This window comes from Rhipicephalus sanguineus, chromosome 6, assembly GCF_013339695.2.
Source record: "Rhipicephalus sanguineus isolate Rsan-2018 chromosome 6, BIME_Rsan_1.4, whole genome shotgun sequence".
Lineage (NCBI taxonomy): Eukaryota > Metazoa > Arthropoda > Arachnida > Ixodida > Ixodidae > Rhipicephalus > Rhipicephalus sanguineus.
The window spans coordinates 78984463-79003962 of record NC_051181.1 but is presented as its reverse complement, the minus strand read 5'-3'; the positions used below and the strand labels follow the sequence as shown (position 1 = coordinate 79003962).

Genomic DNA, 19500 nt, shown 5'->3' with positions numbered 1-19500 from the left:
TGCCTTCTGAATAAAGAGGTGACAACGGCACGGCCACGTCAGCTGCACGTCACGTCTCTGCTTCTCTCGTTATACCAGCTGTTGACCAAAAGCAGAAACCCACTCTAGGACGAAAAAGAGCAGCTGTGTCAGCCCTCCAAAGAGAGTGAGGATGAGGCTCTCAATGAAGAGAGGGCGTTTCAGATAGCGGCAACTTCAAGCTCCACTTGTAAACCCTCCTTGCCGTGCACGACAGCAAAGATTTGGCTGAGCTGGTCACAGTAGCGTCTGCTTTCCACCATACATGTTTTTGCACCAAGCACAAGGGGTTGTTCAGGACCCTTTTAAACAAATGTCAACATTTTGAAAGGCATTATTATTATCACTATCGCTGCAGAGAAGTAATTCAAAATTTTTTAAATGTCGAGATGTTGCTGGGACATCACTTTGGGCTGTCAAGAACCAGTCTCACGCATTCTGGAATTGCTAAATGAATTTGCCTATTAGACAGCAGCAGGCCTTGCATTTCTTTAAGAACTATGGCCTAAAAGTGCTTAAAACGATTGCTACAGTAGCTTTCCTGCAAATATGTTTCTTTTTAGTTCCCGAGGTGGTGTCTATGACATGACTAAGATTCAGAAGGCAGTCGTGTCATCGTTATGTTTTGGCAACCAATCCATCTTGCTCAGTCATCAACTGTGCTGTTACAACGGTCCGTACCGAAAACAAAGTAGAAAATTTGTCACTGCAGTGCACTGACATCACTTGGACTTGTGCATGGCAACACCCATTGAGTATTGTTCTCCAAGTGTTTGTTTGAGTGCAGTGGTCCTCCATTGCTTTGTCAGACAGTCTTTGTAGTCAAACAGAAGAGCTAAATATAGATACAACTGCGGTGCGTGCCAATTCGGAAGGCAGCATCACAGTCTGCAGAGCAGCTAAGTTGTACGTGAATTCATTGAAATGCATATGTAGTTTAGCATCATTTTTTATGCTTCTGTATATTTTAGGCTTGCTCCAATGAGGAAGGAAAATCTGCATGTTTCCAATGACAAATAAGAAATGTGGGAGAATCTACTCTGGGGTCACAGATACTTATGCAAGCCAGACTAGGAAGTTCTTAATTATCTTTGTTGTTTTATTTAACACTAATTTTTTAGCTAAATGATAGGGGTGTGCGAATATTCGAAATTTCGAATATTTTTCGAATAGTGTTTGCTATTCGATTCGATTTGCACTGGAATTTTACTATTCGAACTTCCCAAAAACAAATAGTCAACGTCCGATTGAAAGTGACCCCTTCAGATTTTCAATATGCTTCACCTCACTACACTCTCGTATTGCGGCAAAGCTGCCTTTCAAGCTCAGTTACGGTCGAACTTAGCCAAGACACAGTCCACGTTCTATTGGAAGTGGTCCCTAGATTTTCAATATGCTTCACCTCATCACACCCCGGTATTGCGGCAAAGCTGCCTTTCAAGCTCCGTTACAGTTGAACTTTGCCAAAACACAGTTAACGTTCGATTGGAAGCGGTCCCTAGAGTTTCAATATGCTTCACCTCGTCACACCCCGGTATTGCGGCAAAGCTGCCTTTCAAGCTCTGTTACGGTCGCAAATGTACTAACTCAAGAAAACGCTGATTCCAACATGGAGACGAAAGATGTGACAGAGGTGGGGGCTCAATTAATGCTGTCTTGGGCCTGAAATTTGGACAGAAAGTCCGAAAAATCGGAAGCCGAAGCTTTCTGGCATCCAAAATTTCAGATCTTCTTGTATATCGACGTCTACGAGGCAGATTTGGAACTCCGGACTTGAAGGGAGCACACCCTTGTCCGCCACATGAGTTGGGATTTCACAGAAGTTGAGAGAGGAGGAGAGGCTGAAAAAATGGCATCTTTGCCTATCACGTGTAAAGTGTTGTCGGCAACACTTTGGCTGCACCAAATCATTTACATAAATAGAATTCGGCCTCTACATTGCCTCATTCTTGATAAGACAACTATGAAACACCAACCCGCCAGTGCTTCATCAACCTAGCGAAGAGAAACACTTTCATGTTGCTATCTCATAAGAGTATCCTTAGGAATCCTCTCTAACTTTCTTTCTGCAATTTCGCTTCGAAGTATTCGAAAAATATTCTAGAAATATTCAAAAAAATATTCTATTCGATTCGCACTCACACTTCAATATTCGAATTCGCTTCGCACCCAAAATTTTGCTATTCGCACAGCTCTAGTAAATGAGCTTCATAAGCTCATCAACAATCAATTTCACACAATAGCCCTGTGCCTTACTTTCTGAGGCAATTTTTTTACAAGTACTTTAAGTTACATGCACACAGAAAGTAGAAAACTGACAGCACCCCAGAAGTGCTGCTGAGCGTGTATCATCAGAAACTTTGGTACTGTAAAAGAGAATTACATTATGAAAGTTAGTAGCAATGTGGTGCACTGTATTTCAAGATTCAGAAGTTCTACAAACTGGCAATGCATATCAGTAAGCTTTGTGCACCTGTGTTGGTTGCTTGCATTAGCTAACTCCCAAAGCTTGAACTTTCAAATTTGTTTTATGGTCCCGTAGATGAATCAAGACATGGGATCTAGATTCTCTTGCAATTCAACAATGTTGCTGGGAATGGGGATACTCAAACTTTATAGAGAACAAATGAGTTCAATTATATGGCAAAAGATAGAACAATACACTTAAAAAAGAGAGCATATTTATTTATTGTTACAATAAATTATTTACCATTTAGTGTACATTTAAAGCTCGATCTAACAAAACCCGATTTTATGAAGTTCCCGATCTAACGAAATTTCGGTTCCCCAGCTAATACCCATAGAGCTTAGTGCTATCATTAACCCGAAATAATGAACTAGTTTGGCCGCCAAACCCGATTTAACAAAGTTTTTCCAGAAATACTAGAATTAAAATGCGGTGATTTCCTTCCAGTCTTGCAGACACAACTTTTTCTTTGACCGTGCACTCTGACGTTACCGCATTGAAACGCCTAGGTGCCCTACTCGCAGCTCCAGCTTTAGTTTGGTGAGGCTCCACGCCGCGTCCATGCTTGGAGCAACGTACTCAGCAGTCGGTAGTGCTACGGGCATCAGTGGTGGGCTTTGAGATTTCATGGCACTAATCGTCGTCTTGCAACTTTCTGTCTCAGCCTGCTTGCACAATCATTTCATTCATTTTTCATGTCTCTGCATATCGTTCGCCCGTCATTGTTTCACGTAACAGTCTTTCTGGCCTGCATTGCGATGGGAGGCTCCATGTCAGGGTTGCCGTCGCCGTCTTTTCACATGCGCAGGAGTACATCGGTGGCAAGAACAATGGCCTGGTGGCTTTTGGTTGTCACAACATTGAAATTTTAGATTTCAAACAGCTGAAACATCTCTTTCTTGATTTTATTAACTTCCCAACTTGACGAAGTAATTTGAGCGTCCCAGTCGCTTCGTTAGATCGAGTTTAAACTGTGTAATTGTTCTCTGCCCTTCTTTGGCGAGAGTACTCATTTGCAACAAATGCATTCAAATGAGTTCAGCAAACTGCTTCGTTCGCACAAGTCATTTCCGTGTAGTGACATTAGATGTCCCTGTGTGGCAGCCTAATAACATTACATGTAAATGTCATTAGGTAAAAAATGACACCAAAGTTTCTCGTGTGACAGGGCTGTTAGAAATAGTAATCTCTCTTGTCACTTATTAAGAGAGTAGGAGTGGGCTTTAGCTAACAAAAAAAAAATTTTTTTCCTGCAAATTACCTGAAATGACTGTAAAGTTGTGCAACCTGTGAACGACATGAAACCTGATGGCTGGACATTCGCTGACACTTGATGCTGTGGATCCTCCTACGCAGCCAATTCACGTGGCCGTACCCACAACATGTTGCCCAGTGCAAATGCAACGGTCGATTGTGTATGTAGAGCGTCTAAAGAGCATGTTTGCTGCCGCCATTGTCTAGACCCATGCACTTGGCAGGCTGCCCCCTCTTTGTGGAAACACCCAGTCGGCATCTGTTTACCGATGCGAAAGAATGGAAGATGGACTCTGTCACGCTCATTGACTAATCTCTACGAAAGGCGGACAGTCTCTTGACTGTTAACTGTTGGCAGGCTCAACCGGTTCTCACGTCTGTCACCAAAATAGTAGTTGCGCGCGCTTGCGTGGCACACTTTTCTGCTGCAAACTTTGGGAATGAGACACCATGAAATGCAGGGCCCGTGCCAGTGTTTAGTCTAGAAGTGTTGCCAATTACAGCGTCATTTTCAGCCTACGCATATCCACTGTGCTGCAGAGGTGTTTTCCAGAGCTACCCAAATTATCTTATGCTAGCTGAATTTCTGAATTTATTATAATAATAATAAACGAAAGGCACCCAGTCATTCTGGAATGCAATGAACCACCATGATAGCCGCAAAAGAAATGAACATATGCAGCATTTTTTTACAGTTCCGTTCGTGAAGTACTTGCTAAATACTTGGCAACATTTATTTTGTGCCAAGAAAATGCTCAAGTAAAAAAAAAGTCAGTTTTGCCACAAGAGCAAACCAATGAGTGTAATTGTAACAAATTAGAATGTTATGAAGTAAGGCTAGCAGCTCACTCCTTTAGCCTGGCGTAGCTAAAACAAAGCACTGGCACAAGGAAACGCGGCTGCTGCAGCAATTGAATTGACCTTCATGTGCTCTATGGCTTCAATGCAAACTTTGCAATGAGAGCACAACACATACAAAGGCATGAGCCATGTGCTGTCAAAGTATGGATTTCCTGCTGGACGCACGCAGCCCCTCACCCCGCACCTCTCAGGCTCTCATCTCCATGTGCCTTTCGCACGGTGGAGACAGCCGGCTCGTTTCATCTCTGCTTGAACCGTGTTCATCGCCAGCGCTCGCACGCTTTCAGTTGCACATAGATAATACGACGCGCTGAGTTATGTTATCGATTTGGACTTTAAAGGGCCAGTAAACAACCCCGATGTCCAAAAATTGTAATGCAAAGAAATATGCGCACTTTTGCTATGTGAACATGCTGCCGCAAAAATTTTGCGAGTATGTGCTATAATAAGGAAGTTACAGGGGTTAGAACATCTGTTTCAGCTGGTTTCAAATTTTCGCGCGGCCTCACCACCCTTGTCCGCCACATGGAGGAAAAGGCGTAGCCCGTTGTCGTGACTCCGCCCACTTCGGCATGACTCCGCCCACTTCGGCAACGTGACACGACATCAACAATTGACGTCATGGGCGAGCTCGATCAGTCGCAATGCACTTCCGCTTGCTGCGGCTCCTGTTTGTTTGTTTATATTGTCGCACGTGCCCCGTAACTTGACGGGCAGTTTTCGGCTCTTCACTATTTTTAAAGCTTTGTGACAGTTCACAATGCAGCAGGAATGCGTGCTTGCTTTCCGAGACGTTGAAGGGGCGCGAGAGAAAAGCCTGGAGAACCCCGCTTGCCGCGCGAGCAAGCGCGACCCGTCCGAGCTACCGGAGATTCCTGCCCGCTCGATTCCTGCCCGCTCGATTCGCCTCATGTCGAAGGCGAAGTGCGTGCAGGTGCGAGGAATATACGCGCGACAACTGCGTGGCCGAAACCGCATCACCGCAGTGCCAAAAAACAAGGTGCAGTTTTGTAGCAGTGGGTGGGAACAGGAACTGACGTTAACTTGACAATTGTTTGTTGAGACCTGGTTTAGACCAATCGACGAGCTCAGTGCTACGTCAACTCGGCGACCGCCGAGTTAACGTCACTGCGCGTACGAGGAGGATTGGTCAGGCGTAGGAAAGAAGCGCGGGAACTGTTTTTCGAAATGAAGGGTCTTCGCGGCGCGCAGCGCTGTAATATTCGGAAAACGTGATCGCCGCGGTCTACTGTGCGAATTAGCGAGCTTGTTTGGTGGGTGTAAAAAAAAAGTCGCAGCCTGTTTACGGGCCCTTTAAACGGAACATGATGGTGACGCTGACTGCAAAAATACTCCTCGAGTGTATTGCAAATCAGTTCTGCGGAATCCCGCAAGGTGGCGGAAGGGTTAAGAAAGAGAAAATAGACAACCACCCGTTTGTAGCACGAAGGCTTCGTGCTACAAATGGGTGGTTGTCTATTTTTCCTTTCTTACTCCTTGAGTGTGCGTATAATTGCTATATGACAACGGAAAAAAAAAAAGAAGTCTTGTTATCGCACATATCCAACCCTAGTGCAGTTCAAATACTCTACCCCCAAGCAAGTGGTTGTTATTCTGTATAAGCCATCACCATCCTCGGCTGCTTCACAGCTGCCGCTACAGTTCCTTGGGTAAAATGCAACAGCACTGCAAGAAACCAAATTAATGACATTACAAGGGCGCAAGACTTGTTCTTACTTGAAGTGAGAGTATATTCGTGTGCAAGCAAAGTCAGTGCAAAATAATCAGACCACTGAAACGTGAGTGCACTAGCGGCATAAAGCTGGATGACGACAAACTTGATGGCCACCCATGTCGTCCTCAAAGACAATGTCAAAAAGTTCATTTTTCCAAAAATCTTATAAAAAAAATCTCCAGTAGCATTTTATTTCTGCTTACAAAATGCACAGGAAATTTCAGAATTACACATTGCAGTTTCTTTCATCAGCCTATTACTAGAATAACTGAAGCTGGAGGTCGTGTTTGCCTACATTTTGCCCTAATTTCTCAGTTGCCGAACTGCTGTTTTTCAATTATGTAGATGTATTAGATGTTCTGACATCTGTCACTGTAACCTTAGTAGTTATTTGCCTTTAGCATATGAAGGCAACAGATAATGAAGCTGAGGAAAGCATAGGAGGCATCCTTTGTAGTTTTTGATTGAAACGTAGCAGTTAAGATTCGAGGTAAAGGGAAAGCGGAAGAAAAAGCTTGCCCCATATAGGGACTGAACCTACAACCTTTGCGTTGTCTAGCGGAAATAGGCCCCTCTGTCGATTGCCTGTTCATTCATCACGTAACAGCCTCAACTTCAGCACGATTGATGCCTTTAGGTAGCATGCGAGGATTTTTTGGTCAACTACCTACTCGTAAAGTTCACGTGCTACGCGATGCCATCAAGCATATTACTTGCATCTTCTGCAATCCTCAGCCACTTCAGAGTACATGTTTGCCTCAAAGGAAGATAGACGGAAATAAAAAAAGTTTGCTATTTCAGGTTGGCTGAAAAGTGAGAACCCATAGAATATGTCTTCAGTCTTAAATCCCTGTGATCTTACTTAATACTAGAGAATGCAAATTTGGCAGTGTCCCAAATAGCCTCTGTTGTACATTGTGCTTGAACCTCCCGCGGAATAGTTGCGTGCATCGGATGACTCCAGCAACTACGAGGAAGAAAATGGTTCTGTGAAATCGAGCACACTCCTCGATGGATTCACAGCTTAGCGTCCCTTTCCTTGGGTGCCATTAGACACCGAACTGCGGTTTTTCCATGGCTTTTACCACATGGTCTGGGAATGCAAGAAGAAGCCGCAGACAGCATGCCCAAGTCCTGCGTATCATCATGATGCAACTGGTGTACTGGGCCAGACTACCAGCAAAAACCCAAACCCGAGGCTACCTGGAATCGGCACAAAGCCAAGGCCACCTAGAAAAAACTGGCTGCCCACTTCCAGTCATCAGCACCTCACACTCGAAAATAAAGCTTGTTCACCCACTCACTCTACCTGTCATAAAGCCTGCGCAGTGCCTTTTGAACTTGTAAATCATCAACATTTTCAATAATAAGTAAGATGTTCTATCCACCTCCGTTGAGGTGTATCTTATAACGGTCATGCGTAGTTGAAAATTAATTGGAGTGTGTATATGAGGTAGATGGTTCACTCGTAGTGGAGAGGAAACTAGTAGAGCACACGTTTCAACCATGAACCTTCAATGACTCTTGCCTAATTAGGCCCCTAATGCCAGGCACCGCATAATACAAGATGCCCCTTTTTTATTCTTTCTGCCTTCTCCTTCCAAACCTGGTACCCAAGAAGGAAAAGCCTGCTCCTTCAGAAGTGCTGATGAACGTTGATGAGACGTCACGTGATTTTAAAGATTTGTCGAAAACCGTCTTGGTCCATGGTGGTGTTGTCCCCATCGGTCATTTCGAAATGCTCTTCATGTCAATAGAAGCTAGGCACAAAACACCAAGTGGAGCGTTCCAGTGGCTCAAGCATGTACCCCAAGAAGGAATAGCTTGGTCATATTCTGCAACATGCCCTTGTTGCATTTCACATGATGCTTAAACTTCCAGTTTCTTAAACCGATTTCGCGGATTTTTTTTTTTTTCTAACTGATAAAAGAATGAAGGAGAATGGAATCGTAATTTTGAAAACTTAAGGGTAACTTTTGCTCCTAGTGACTTCCTTTTTCCATTGTTTCAATATGTGATTGAAGTATTGAAAAAAAGTTTCTGTAAATGGATCATTTGTCTGGCAGTCACGTTTCGGGCAACTAAGTGGGCATCGCATCCTGCAACACTTGATTCTGTTCCTTTTGAATTATCTCATAGCGATGAGAAAGTCCAAGCAATATGGCAGTATGAGAGGCAAGGGTGAGAAGGGAGCAATTGCTAAATATAATGAAAGTTGATAAATGAGATCAAAGTCAACGCCAGATGAAATGGGTCAACAGTAGAAAAGGCTAGGTCTGTGCCAACGGTAAAAAAAAAACGAGAATCCCTAAGCATATCGTTTACATAATAACACAAAAGTGTTTCATTTGGCTAGGTTGTTGTTGATGGATGCTGCAAAGTGGCGTTGCAGAGTTGCCTTGAGGGCCAACTGATACAGCACACAAGAAAAGACTGCAGATGCTACATCAGCGGCCACGTGTTGCAGACTTCGGCATGCTTTCGCAGTGCGCCAACCATTCCTATGCGCTTTCCAGCTCCTCTTGGAGTTGGGGCTTCTGCTCTGTCAGGAGAGAAGTTTCAGTTACGACGGGAGAGGTCTTGTGCTTTCCGGGCACAGCTTTTATGGACGCCAACAGAGCCAAGAAACATTTTCGTATTAAAAAAAAAAAGGATGTCTATGAAGTTTGTCGAAGACTGTAATACGGCATCAGAATGAGGGCCATACATTGAGTCACGCTGTGGATTGAAGCATTCTTTATCTTAATGCTCTTCATCAAGAATTGCTTCACCCTTGACTCAAGTATTGCAGATTGCAAGACTGCATTGCATGTAACAGAAACTTGGCAACTCATGGCTTCCTGTGCTTATCAGACGCGTGTCAAGAGTACAGGCTTCCTTTTTAGGCGGAACTGAGCGTGTGAGAGAGATAAGTGATGTCGTAGAAAATTCAGTGAGTCAAAGTATAGCGGAGGGCAGCAGCGGGAAAACCGACAAAGAGACCGAGAGAGACTCGGATGTAGGCAGATGCAGTGCTGCATTTGTCGACTTATTGTGCCTCTCTTCGTTCCCCTCAGTTTTCATGCTGTTTCCCTTTGATGTGTTCAGTTGATAAGCCCATTTGGTGTCTCTAGTCATCCAAAATGCTATAAAATGCCCTAGTACTTAAATTTAGATGCACATTAAAGAGCACAGGCGGTCAGAATTGATTCTCGGTTCCCCACTGCAGCATGCCTCACAACCACGTCTTTGTTATGGCGCACAATTTTTTTTTTACTGCAGTACTTCATTGGAAGTTGACTACTCAATTCATACTGCTCACTTAAAGAGATGCGGAAAAGAAACGCTGAAGCTCTTTAGACTGACGAGTGCCCTTTCAGACCTCTATTTCTGTTTATTTCGTAGTCATAGATTGGTCTGTAAAAGAGGACATTGAGATCAAAATTCAGTTTTTTGTATTTCCCACTGGCACCTCAGTGCCTGTACATCAAGATGCTGCAGATTTTACAAGTCAATTTGTGTGTGTGTGTGTGTGTGTGTGTGTGTGTGTGTGTGTGTGTGTGTGTGTGTGTGTGTGTGTGTGTGTGTGTGTGTGTGTGTGCTGTGGTTCGGTATTGTTTCTCAACTTGATAAGCCCGTGATTACATCATAATGCATGATATCATGGCAGACTGATGACCCTTTAGATTCTTTTTTCTCGGCAAAAAACCATTTTTCCGGCAGGAAAATGTCTGCTACAGTAAAATTAGTTGGCCTCATTCCACGCGTGGTGCAAGACTGTGCAGTCAACTCCAATAGTTAGCGGACCACATGAGCGCGTGGCCAAGAGCCCCTTCGCAACGTTTCCGTTACGTCAGTTGCAATCGACATCAGTGGTATGCTCAAGACACATTCCTCCCTTAAGGGGAGATGCGGGTCGAAAAACGCGAGTTTTCTAAAAAATTATCGATTTTTTGTTTTCACCTGTTTTGTTAAGATTAGTACCTCTACTGTTCTGAAAAAAAATATCAATGTCGAGACTCAACTGGAAATGCTTTAAAATTGCGTCTAAAGAGCACAAGGTGGCTGTCAAAAGGCCGAAAGTGTGTCATCTTCGAGCACCTTGCCGCTGATAATGCGCCGCCGCTCGCCATTGTCGACCGCATGAGGCGAAGAACCGAGCCTCACTGTTCAAATAACGACGGCTTCCCGCGCTGCTGCAGCGCAAGAAATAATAAAGAGAAGCACGCTTTTGCCGCCTTTTTCGAGCGCCGCGACTGGCTTTAAATCACGTGGTACGGATCGGGAGCCGCCATTGGCCGCTGCGCGCCTCTGTGTGCTGTGAAGCCTACTTGCAGGATCCGTGTCTCATCCAGCAGCGCAGCTGAACAACGCTTTTCTCCAGTGCTTATCCGTTATGGATGAAGAAAGCCGTAGGAAGCGCGGTCACCGGTCTGTGAAGTTTCACGCGACGCACAAATTTCGAGGACGCCGGCGCAAATCAAAGCCGAACACTCAAACCACGAAAAGATCGTCTGCTGCCGCAAGGCGTAGTGGCAGTGACGCCGATGCGTCCGACGAGTTTGCCGCGGTATTCGAATATGTGAGTGCCTCCCAGAAAAAGATCGCACTCTTCGAAGACGAAAAAGAATCACAGGACGACGAGTCTTCGTTGATTGCTGATATGACAGCACTGAACATGTTGGTTTAATCGAGGGCACTCCAGTTTTGAACGTGTTCTGGAAGAGCTTAGCGCGCTCCCGCCTCATGATCTGGTTCCTCTTGGCACATCACGGGACAGCACACGCCAGAAAAAAATGTCTCGAAAACTAACAGGAGAAGCAAGGGCTCGTCGGCGTTCGCTGAAGAAAAAAATCTCTTGTCGAGGAGTCAGCTCGAAAGAGCTGTGAGGGCCAAACCTATGGTGCTGGCGCATTTTAATGGCAGTGGCCACTACAAGGAGGATTGTTCTTTCTTGTGTACAAATTTCGTCGCATTCAATGACATCTTTGATAAATAAACCTGCAATTTTTACTTTAAAACTCGTTTTTCTCAAAACACAAATTTTGCCATTTTTATCAATGTGCCCCTCCTTTTTCGGGTACTTCTGGTGCTCAGATCTGCATGAAATTTCTCCCACATTTTTTCCAAAGTACGAGAAATGCAATTATCTAGTTCAAGTTTCAATATTCTTATTATATAGTAAAAAAAAAGTTATGTAACCTTTTACTAGGGTAGGAGAAATATGAACTTCCCACGTTAAAATTTTTCACGTCTAGTACATATTTTGTATGCCTAATTAGTTATTTGCATTCCACACTTTATTTGAAACATTATGAACTATCAATTGTAAAAAATTATTGAAGTTTAGGTCTGAAAAGAGGGGGGGCAAAAGGCTTAAGTTTTTCACTTTGTCATGTTGCAGAACTAAAAGTATGCAACTTGCTAGAAAACTAATTATATATTTGAAATCAGCATAAAAAGTTCTATAAGCAGCTCAAGTGTCATTGCTCTAGGGTGAATATTAAAGAAAAAGTGTCTTCGAGTAGCATCTCCCCTTAATCAGTGGCCTGGCTATTTTCTCACGGGGCATAAATATATCCCACCTTTCCCATAACGTGACGCACTCTTCGGCAGCCATGGCTACGGCCTTCAGTCTCTAGAGTAGTCTATCGGCATAACTGTTATCAGTCGCAGTCTTCCTCGTAAAGTGATATCTCTCCAACAGCACACAGTTCTAGGTATGCGATTCTGCTATCAAAGGAGAAGTGTGACGTTCATACTTCAGATAAGCGCTTTGCATAAAAGAAAAATGAACTAACTACACGCTGTACGGCAGTAAAAAAATTTATATGCCAGTGAGATAGCAAGAAGGCACATTTCCATCCCAGCGCTGCAGTCGACGGCCAGTGGCGCACCGCTAGCTGGCGCATACAGGCAGTTTAGCGCATGCTTGCGCGGTCCGTAAACTTTTGTGGTTGACTGTATTATGGTAGCCTGCACACCGATTACTTATACTTGCCCATTAACCAGCATTTAGTGCGCATTTCATACTGAACGCACTGCACTTGGCGACAGGATGTAGCTATCATTACAGCTAGGGATTTAGCAAGGTTTTGGGTTTTTTTTTTTTTGTCCGTTATCTATTTCGATTCACAAAGACCATGCGACAGTCATAGTGTCATTCAAGTGCAGGTGTATTTAACTTCCTAGAACGTTGATGCGCAGTTACCAGTGTATTCCTACCAACTGCATTACAACTATGTTCAAGCTGAGTGTGATAAACAAGAACTGGATAAGTCGTGTGCAAATAACATGGTCCGCACATAACAAGCAGTATGACAAAAAGAGTTGTAGTAATGACTACCAGCCTCGGGCAAATGTAATAGTCATTCTTCGTCCACGTTGGCGTTGCGGATGGAAGTGCAAGGGCCAGACGTCAAGTGACCTCTCATGCCAGGAGAATGTCCTTATCATCCGGTTTCAACTGTCGTCCCGATATGCCAGGGGCGTAAAACATCTATCATTGCCGGGAACAGCACTCACACGTTGAGCTCTTGAAAAGTGTGCACTTCGTACGCGCTTTCCATAGAGCAGTTTTTCTACATTGTCCTTTTGGATACCGCTGGAAAATTAATTTTGGACATGCTTGCGGTGAGTTATTATGTTGTCATTATTGTGTAGCTGTCATTGGCATTGGAGGGCTTGCAGCTGGAATAAGACTGAAATCGTATTAAGGGGCAGTCAAAGTTATCTGAAAATTTTGTGTTCATCTGCAGTGCCATCTAGTGTTGTGCTTCATAACACTGCCGCAAGGTGTATATTGTGATTATTTGAACAAGTTAATTCTTTGTCAGTGGTTCATTTAATGACATTCTTGATGAGATGTTCTACTAATATGAGTGATAGATAAGAAAGTTTTTAAAAATTGGAGGGGAAAAGAAATTGCTGGAAAATATGTATGCAGGTAATCATTCTCCATAATTGGAGTTGGGGCTGAACATTTTCGGCAGCTTTCGTTAAAAGGGCTTGTGCCACCTTGCTTTTTCTTTTGAACAATTTTTAAACTTGCTGCTTCCGCTTTTTACGTTCCACCAGAAGCTCAAGCAAGCACTTCTAACTAAGGTATTAAAATTTGTGCCAGTTATACTGCTGCTGTACTCACTTGAAAGAAAAGAAATAAAAATGTCTAACTTGATTAATAGTGTAATATTTGGTAGTGGTGTCAGAAGACTTGATTGTCACAGTTTTTGGTGGCACAATAGCTAATATTGTCTCAGTTACGCCTACTTTTGGGGTGGGGTGGGGGGGTGTTCTGGTAGACTTGCCAGCTGCCGTATGTGAGCAGACTTTTATCATCATGCAGTATAACTGAATGGAAAACTATGGTGGCATCATGTTTATCTTTCAAATTGCTTTTCTCTTGTAGCACATAGCTTTTTCTAATTTATGCTTCACCTACGGATGTGCCCCAGCCTGTTCTGAAGCCGACGGTTTGTTGGTTGTCCTCTGGACTTCTCGAAAGCTATAAACGGTCCTCCTAGCCGTGCGCTCGGCAAAGTGCAGCCATTTATCACTTCGAAGTGCATTGCTTGAGTTTCTTCTAGCTTTTGATAGGGCATCGCTTGTGTCAGCGTCTGAGACGTCTCGCTGGCTGAACGTTTGATCTACCACTGGAAAGATAAAAACGCTCATAGCCCCTGCACACTCGACAAACTCCAGCCGTTTATCTCTCCAAAGCAGATGGATTGGGTTTCTTCTAGCCTCTGATAAAGTTTCGCTTCTTCCGGCATGAGAGATCTCTCGCTGGCTGGACCTTCAACTCGTTGAAGCAAGCTGGTTTCTCTCACACTGCTCCCTATTAATCTAGCTTTTGAGACGGTCGTATGATGGCAGGCGGCAATCTCCAGACTGGCCTTCTTCCCTCTGTTTATCTGAAGCATGTAGTTCCCGAATGGCTGTTGACAATGGCTGATGATACAGTCACCCAACAATGTGTTCCTCAGCGAAAAATAGAAGTAGAGGATCTGTCGTGCCCATACACATATGAAAAATGGACTGTAAAAGAATATTTCAGTACAAAATAAGCCCTAGAAGTTGCTGGCTATAAAACCCGCCCATTGCCGGTGACCACCATTCTGCCATGGCTGCTGTGACGTCATGCTGCTGCACGGTGCAAAGTCGTTGTCTTCTACCGAATTTTCAGCCACTGCAAATCTTTCAATTTCAATGCCAAGGTGAAGAAAGCTGAAAGAGCTTGATTGCACGCAGAGCCGACCACAGAACAAAATTGTGCCCCGGAATGTCGTTCACACAGCAAGCAGCGTGTCAAGTCGCAGCTTGCGAGTGCGTCACTGTTGCCCAACTCTCTCACCGCTCGTGTGTTTATACACGGGGGACCAGCAAGATGTGCAAATGTACAGCTCCTCTTTTCATACTTCAAGCTAGTTCAAGGAATCAGTTTAAGGAAGTCGGCCAGTGCACTTACATCACGGATAGGTGGGTGAGTTGGTTTGGGTTCATAATGAAGGGACTAGAGGGCAGTGCTAGGACGAATACAAAGGACGAGATGAAGACAGCGGATGTCCCGTCTTCATCTCGTCCTTTGTATGTATTCGTCCTAGCGCTGCCACCTTGTCTGTGCACTTGAAGGTTGAAAAAAAGCTAGGGGAGAACAAAAAGAATTTGCCTTGGTAGAACGCTCTGAAACCAAGTTTGTTGAGTGATAGCTCGGTTTTGTTTGCTCTGGGAAAAAGCAAGACCATGAGTTTGCAGGGAGCCAACGTGTTACTCTGCAAGACAATGCACATTGATGCTGCTCGGTGCTGTCAACACTGTCGGCCCGAGCACTGGTGAACTTGAATGCAGCCTGAAGCACGCCTGGCGGTGGCAGCACGAACGACTGATGTTAAGCCGCTGTTCATGTTCGCGGATGTGCCGCACTACCGCTGACGCTCTTTTGCCAGCGTTGGTTTTTGTTGAGCTTGAACGTCACACTTGTGGAATGACCAGAGGAGTAGAGCTATTGCTCCTCCCACCCCACCCCCACCCCACTAAAAAAAAAAAGATTGAATCATTATTATTCCCAATACCCGGGAGAGATGGCAACCTGAAGTCTTCACATTTCCTGGCCTTGCATGCCATTTTTTTCCCACTAAGCAACTACAAAAAGCTACATAATTTACATTACCACTTTTACATTAATTTCAATATGTGTGTTCATTTCAATATGTTCTGTTATTAGTACCAACATGCTGAATTTTCCCTTGTTTTCTTTGAAGCTTCCATTTCTCCTTGTGCCTGGCGCAGCGTAGCCTCAGCTGCTTTGGCGCCATAAAAAAAAAAGCCGAATTAGCTAACATCCATTTCGCCAACCTTCATCCCATGCACTTTCCTTTGTACTTGGCCGTTGTCCTATCACTTTGAACTGTCCTTGCATATCCTACATTCTACTGGGGTTCACTAGGAACATCGAATAGGTGGCCTGATTTCAGCTGCAGCTCTTTTTTCCACTTGGCCCATGAATACCACTTGAGTCATCCTTCCACATCCTCTTTTTTGGATCTTGTGCATCAACTGCTTAAATTCTGTATTAGTGCATTGCAGATGACTGCATGTGGTATCACAGTGCCACTTTTGGATGTGACAAAAGTGAATATATATTGCTTGCTCATTTCTTTTTTTTTTTTTCTGATAACTGGGTGTTGATGGTTTACAATGATTACGACACCCTGATAAAAAGTCCCGACTGTTTGATTGCCCCGTGCGGGAGCAAAAAAAAATATTTACGCAGATGCCCCAGCTATTGAAAGCCTTGCAAAATCACGTTCACCTGGAGTTTCCTAGAAAGATTGACAGAAGCTGCATTTGGAAGCGATGCCATCTTTTTGTTTTTAAAAAGTTAATGTGGGCTGCAGGTGTGCTTTGTTTCAAATCTCTGCAGTTTTTATAGTTCATGAAGTGCAAAAAAAATAACAAAAAGGCTCACATTGCTGCTCCATGTTGTGCATGTTCTTTACATTCCACTTCTGGAAGATCCATCACATTTTTACCATGTTAACCTCTGTTCCTTTGCTTCTGGAGAATCTTGTAGGTTGAAAAACTAAATTTTTACAGAAAAATATTACTCGTTCTAAGTGGAGGTCGGTAAACAGCGTGCTTTCTTTAATGCCCAGGTTTGACACAGTACCGTACAGTAGTCATTAAGATAATGCACGCAAGACTGCACTGGTGAAATGAGCCTTTTTTTGGATATTTTCAACTTTTGCTTCAACATTTACTTTGAAAATGGCACTTCATTTGAGCATTCGATGATTGTAGTTGGCTTCTACATCGGTCTTGAGGAGTGGGGCCTGTCTTTTATTATTTCTTTCGAGCCATTTGTTTCCAGCTTTAACTGAAAGTTGCGCTTGTGATGCATTGCATGGTAGTCATTTGACTGCACTTACCTGACCAGAATGGGACTTGACGTGCAGTTACACTTTCCGGTTGCAACTTCCGTTTGCGGCTTGTCTGGCACAGCCACGTTGCACAAGTCCTTTGGATTGTTTGTGGAGAAGGCATCATACTAATCTTATCTGTTGCCAAAGATTCCAGCAATGAGGTGGTGTGTTGGTCATCACCATTGTCACAGCTGTTTAACTAGCAGCCTCAAAACAGTGAAAGCCTAGAGCACCATCTGTAGTTTTGTCTTTAGCCATTGTGGTTTTGCCCAGACGGAAAGCATCCTTCTTCGTTAAGCATTTGAACCCACAATCACCGTTCTAATGGCCCAAGGTGAGATATGCTGCGATCATGACATGAACTAGATGCTGAGCACACTGTTCATTAGGTGAACAGATAGAACTTTGCTTGGCAGAGTGCCTTGCACTCTCCGCGGTCTGGGAACACTTAGTCTTCACTTTGACTTCCAGATATATCGGCAACTGTGTTTTAATAAGATGTCATATTTTACGATTTCATTGTGACATACCAGACATTCAGTGTTCAGTTACAACTCTAAAGTTACTAAATGCCAAGACATCCCAATATCCTGCTCTCACCTGACCACCTTGTGGGTCATGATGTACAACACTGTGATTTTTGGGAAACAAAATTGGGACTGGTTATTAAAGGGACACTAAAGAGCAACACGAAGTTGATACGGGACGAAAGATGGGCATTCGAGAATGCGTGTAGGTTTTTGTTCGGTGCAAAAAGATGACTTATTAGTGGAGAAATTCGTAATCAAAGACCAAATATCTCTTCCTCAATTTCACTCGCCTGAAATTTGGCGCTGGAGCTGTGTCGTCACTGTCCGCGTTGCTCTCAGCGAATCAGAGGGCGCCATGAAACGTCACCGCATGCGTAGGCGGCCGCTTCCGCTGCTTCATGACCGCTTCCGTGTTTTCCGTGATCATGGCTGCGATGGATGTCGGCGCAGACGTTGAACCCGCTGAACCTTGCAATGAAGACCTCGCAAGGGAAGCGGGTTTACATTTCAGTGACCTAAGCCAAGTGAAGCGCGATATGCTCCTTCGAGCTCGCGCGGCAGGCGTTCCTGCGTGCGACAGCGGGCCGCTGGCCGCACCGTCGGAGAGCGAAGCCTCGTTGTCGACGGAAGGCGAGGCGGCCAGTCAGCCAAGCGAAGACGTTTAGGGTAGCAATCATAACTAGGATTCTACACTTACCGAGACGCTGGTTTGCTCCTGCGAGGGCACCTGTGGCGGGAATGAAGGAGCCAATAGGGACGGCATAGCTGATCGCGTGAGGAGTCCCTTTTGGGGCACGCCGAGAGCCTTCCCGAGCACAGGATTGTAAACATAATCTGATGGCGAGAAGTACAGTGAACACACCACCGGTTTCTTTAGCTCCTTCTGTCGTCGAATCATGGGCACAGCGTTGAGCCATCGCGAACGACGGGGCTCATCGTGTGGCACCGCATGGAAAGACACAGACGGGTCGACACTGCCGCTGCCCTTGATCAGACGCCGTGGACCGTTAATACAGCCCTCAACACTACACACATTACGCATCTTGCGGTTTGCTGCAAGTTCTCCGGTCTCAGAGCCTGTAAGGTGTGGTGTCCGGCGGGTATCGTAGCAGGTAGCTGGCTCGCGCCGTCGTCCACAATGGTTGTGCTCAAGTCGATATCTCCAGAGAGAATAACACGTATCCGATGGGAAGCATGGACGGGGTGCCCAATTGGTTCCACAAATGCACCGCACAATGACGACGTACAAGTCCCACACCTTGACGAATTGATTCCGAGGACACCCGGCGACATGGTACGCGTCGAGTCCGGAGGGTCGTTCACTTCGGAGATCTTCCATGACGGCCACTGTCTCGAGCATCTGAAAACGCTTGTTTTGTTCGTGTGAAGACAGGTCCTGGCGCGGTGAGAACCTTTCCAGTGGCTCTGTCTCACGCTCACGACGCCGCGCAGAAGGGGTGTCCGCGACTGCCCCGTCAGGCTTCCGCGAAACGCCACAACGACAGGCCGCACTCGACCAGGTGTACCAAGCACATTCCGGGTAAATTCCGGGGTCGATGCCTCCGTCCAGTGCGGTGGGAAAGGTTTCCGGCCGACAGGTCAGCGCTCACCGGCGTCTGTTATTTCGGGATTTTAAACGAAACCAATGCGGGAGAGTAGCTGGAGTGCGAGGCACGCACGCTCACGCGCGGAGCAAAACCGAAACCATCACGGCCATACGCAGCGCGGCAGCGCCATGCCGTTTTTTTTTCTTCTTTCTTTATTTTGTTTTGCGTTAAATTTGTACTTCCTTGAGTGGCATGGCTTAAATAGGGGCGAAGTACTGTTTACGGACGTTTAAGAGAAATTTCATCGGGAGTTTCTATTAGCAGCATTAAATCACTGTCGACCAATCGCAGCCCGTCTGCATTCGCGGGTTTCTACGTCACGAGCGCCTAGTGCGGGAAAGCCGCAGGGGCGTCAGCACCCGTCCTTCGGTTTTTCGCTATTTTCTCGCTTACGAAAGCTCTGCTCGCCGTAACAATGGTACCGTTGTAATCATAATAAGATCATCTACCATCGAAGCTCAACTTCCGGTTTCTCTTTAGTGTCCCTTTAAAGGGCCCCTAAACCCCCCAGAGGTCGAAATTTAGTTGTGGTGTTGCAGTTAGTCTGCAATGAACCTGTAGCCATCAGAATTTTACGTTGCCGTAATGGCAGAGTTACACACGTTTAATGATACATAAGAGGCCCTCG

The 19500-nt window shown here is 45.0% G+C and overlaps 1 protein-coding gene across 2 annotated transcripts in view; it reads left to right on the top strand.

Annotated features, from left to right (window-relative positions):
• The window catches only part of LOC119395929 (baculoviral IAP repeat-containing protein 7-A), a 45661-nt gene that overhangs the window by 3837 nt on the left and 22324 nt on the right, over positions 1-19500 (top strand). The gene's annotated exons all lie outside the window — the stretch shown is intronic.